The 3,839-nt window shown below is 43.8% G+C and overlaps 1 non-coding gene across 1 annotated transcript; it reads right to left on the bottom strand.

Annotated features, from left to right (window-relative positions):
- Positions 1-790: 790 nt before the first annotated feature.
- On the bottom strand, positions 791-881 carry trnap-agg (transfer RNA proline (anticodon AGG)). Its single transcript is given in 2 exon segments — positions 791-826; positions 846-881. It is a non-coding gene; the product is annotated as a tRNA-Pro (tRNA).
- Positions 882-3,839: the final 2,958 nt, after the last annotated feature.

The following is a 3,839-nucleotide window of genomic DNA, read 5'->3' as shown; positions in this document are numbered from 1 at the left end:
AGGGAAAGCAAATATTCCAGTAGGAACCCATGTCGAACACTACAAACCTTCTTCCAGTCCGACAATTCTCTACTGGCCATTATATTCTGTTTCTGATTATTCAACCACATTTATATCCATATTGCTACTGTCGCTTTTATTCCAGGAGCTACAAATTTCGCTAATTCTGTGCAGTTTTGGTTTCCTTATTTAGGTAAATACGGTTTAGAGGAAGTTTCCTCGATTGGTCCAGGGATGAGCGGGTTTTCTAATGAGGAAAGGTTAGACAGACTGCACTTGTTTCCAATGGAGATGTGAAGAGCGACAGTTGATTTGATTGAAGTACATCAGATTTTGAATGGTCTTGGCAAGGTGGACGTGGAAAGGATGTCGCTGCTTGTGGGTGAGACCAGAACTACTGGGCAGTTAAAAACAAGGATGTCGCCCTTTTCGGATGGAGATGTGGAAATTTCTCACTCCCAGAGAGTTGTGCGACTTTGGAACTCTGCCTCAGAAGGCGGCGGAAGCGGGACATTGATTATTTTAAAGGCGGAGATTCAGCAAATAAATCAAAGGTTTATCGGGGTTACATACAAACATTGCATTCAGCCAACTACCTGGATGCACAAGCGTTCGTTTGTTTTACTTGATATCTGAGGATAAATTCAGAGTCCGACACCATGGTGAAACGGTCTTGAAATGTCGCGTTCGTTTCTTCACGTGTTCTGTACTGACACATTCTCTGGAGCTCAAACCTGCTCCCGAATTCAGTCAATGACACCACATGGATCGTACTGATTAAACATAAACGGGGCTCGTCCGGGATTTGAACCCGGGACCTCTCGCATTTTACCGTTAACAGAAGTCCCTAAGCGAGAATCATACCCCTAGACCAACGAGCCAACCGACAAGCGGCCGTCACTCAAACCATTGCTTCTCGAAGCCTATTGTATCAGCTCAATGCGCTTTTTAATTCCTTTTCAATTTGTTTCGTTGTTGAAATAAAATCAAAAGAAACATTTTTTGTCCCTTGCTTTTCGTACTGGGATCATTGAGTAAATTGGAGTATTTTTGGTTTGTTGGCCTCCACTGCGAAGAGAATAAAACACATACGGGACCAGTCTTTGCCGTTGCTGAGTAAGCACTGTGCAATGGTCACTCCGAACGATTCTGTCATGAAGCTGCTCTTCAAGTATTCTCTTTCTCAATCTGCTGAAGGCTGAGCTGACACATTGGAGGTGAGGGCGAATCCTATCTGATGGATCTGCCTTTTTCCAGTGGTGGCTTCCGGTCATGGAAAACGGTCCACATTTTCCACGATCCCGCCATTTTATTCTGTGTGCCATTTCTATGTGAGTGTTGACAACATAATTCAGCTCTTGGTATTCACCATGATTCAGTCAGTGGTGGTCTGTGGAAAGTAGGAGTCAGTCTGTGGAGCTCTGTCTCCCATAGTCTTGACGTTCAGAGTGACCGTTACACAGTCATTGTGGCGACAAGGTCCCATTTGCACATTGAGGATTCGGACCATCCGGTTATTTGACACTACCACCCTGCTAAGTGCGATCAATTTTGAAATACAATTGCTGCATATTTCAGTCTCTGACACTATATGGCAGAGTCAGATTCATTCCATATTTGTAATATACTAATCATTCTTCGGCTTGTTACATATCTTCTGCAACTATCTGTATTTGGGATTCAGTTAAATCGCTTTGCGAGAGTCTCTGGGACTGTATGAGAGTCTGTCATTCATTCAATATCTTTCATACTCTGAAAATCTCTGTGAAGGTTGAACTAAATCTGTAATGATCAATCTCTGATATTGTTATTGAGTGGACAAAATCATTATGTTGTTTGCTAGTTTCCGTTAAAACGTCTGCATATCAGAATCATGACAAAACTTTCAGTGGCAGTGGGCATGCGCGTGTGTTGGGGGAGGTGCATATAGACATTTGGGTGGTGAATGAATCTTTATCTGTCAGTCCCTGCTGTGCCCAGTAACAAGTCTTACAACACCAGGTTAAAGTCCAACAGGTGTGTTTCAAACGCTAGCTTTCGGAGCACTGCTCGTTCCTAAGGTGAATGAAGAGGTATGTTCCGGAAACATATATATATAGGCAAAGTCAAAAATGCAAGACAATGCTTTGAATGTCAGCATTTGCAGGTAATTAAGTCTTTACAGGTCCAGAGATGAAATGAAAATGAAAATGAAAATCGCTTATTGTCACAAGTAGGTTTCAAATTAAGTTACCGTGAAAAGCCACATTCCGTCGCCTGTTAGGGGAGGCTGGTACGAGAATTGAACCGTGCTTCTGATCTGACTTGGTCGGCTTTTAAAGCCAGCGATTTAGCCTGTGCTAAACCAGATAGGAGTAACCCCGCCGTTAAAGGGGTGTGAATTGGCTCACACCAGGACAGTTGGTAGGATTTCGCAAGCCCAGGCCAGATGGTGGGGGATAAATGAAATGCGACATGAATCCAAGGTCCCGGTTGAGGCCGTACACATGAATGCGGAACTTGGCTAGAAGTTTCTGTTCGGCGATTTTCATTGTCCCGTGTCCTGAAGGACGCCTTGCAGAACGCTTACCCGGAGATCAGAGGCTCAATGCCCTTGACTGCTGAAGTGTTCTCCTACGTGTTCTCTGGTGTGACATGTAAATATTCGATTCATTCTCTATCTGCAGACTCTGTTGCTTTGTGTGGCACAGGTCTCCCCAGACCAACGAGCCAGCCGCTGATTTGATCTCACTTGAAGCAACTTTTAATTGCGTCCAAAGCACATCAGTTTCCCCACACAATTATAAATCAGATATATGAATGGACAATGTGACATTTATCTCTCTGTTCTGGCGCTGATCAGAAGCAGTGATGTCAGTTTGCACCACTCGCCAAGTCGGTCTGTGGATGCGCCTCGCCAATCACGTGGGTAATGTAATTCTGCCAGTCAGTGGGTTCATTTGGCATTTTAGGAGAAATTCGAAGTCATCATGACTTCATCAGTGGCCTCATGGTTAAGGTGTGAGTGATGTTAATCATGATGTGATCAAATGTGTGTCTGTTTCAGTCTTTCCGCGGGGAGTTTTCATACTGAGGAGAAACATGTTGGACATGGTCTGGGAATGTTTCACTCCGGTCCATTCCCAACATATCCTGCCCTGATGGGATGGGCTTTTCCTTCCAATCGTTGCAGAACACTTTTTAAATATTGATTAATATTCGTTAATTATCATTTATTAAGTATTGTTTCATACGTTTAGTGCAGTTTATTTAAAAATACTAATTACCAGACGCGATAAATTTTTACTTTCATTCCCGAAACAGCCAAATTGGGTGAAAACCATCAATGAGATGCAAAGGGAGCCCCGATCATTTGTGTGGTCAGTGGTTTGTTTATGGAGCTGAGTAAATATTCCGGAGCAGAGCCGCTCCGAGCGGGGTTCTAACCTCCACGGGGATACAATAATGTGGGTTTGCCGTTTGTGTCCACACATTTGGCGAGGAATGGAGCTGCTGCTGCCCGGCGAGCTGGGCAAGCAAGAGACACAGATATTGGCCAACTGCACCCGCTCCAAATAGATTCCCCAAACTACTGGACAAAACAAAAACAAGCACAACTGATCTTTTCAGAAACTATGTCAGTCTCTTCGAAAACAATATGCCAACACCGCTTCAAGATTCGATTTGCTATAAGAATTCACTATGAACTGCCTCAATGTCAGCCGTAATTCCTTACCAGCTCTCAGTCAGAAGCTGACTGTTTCGAAGTTTCCGTCACTTTTCTAGGTCCGGTTCAGTAAAATCAATCACACCCCCATGATCTGCTTTTCTCCTGTTCTCAGACACATCCACTTTCTACA

Source organism: Scyliorhinus torazame, chromosome 24 (genome assembly GCF_047496885.1).
Source record: "Scyliorhinus torazame isolate Kashiwa2021f chromosome 24, sScyTor2.1, whole genome shotgun sequence".
NCBI classification, from domain to species: Eukaryota; Metazoa; Chordata; class Chondrichthyes; order Carcharhiniformes; family Scyliorhinidae; genus Scyliorhinus; species Scyliorhinus torazame.
This window is presented reverse-complemented; position numbering and strand designations above follow the sequence as displayed.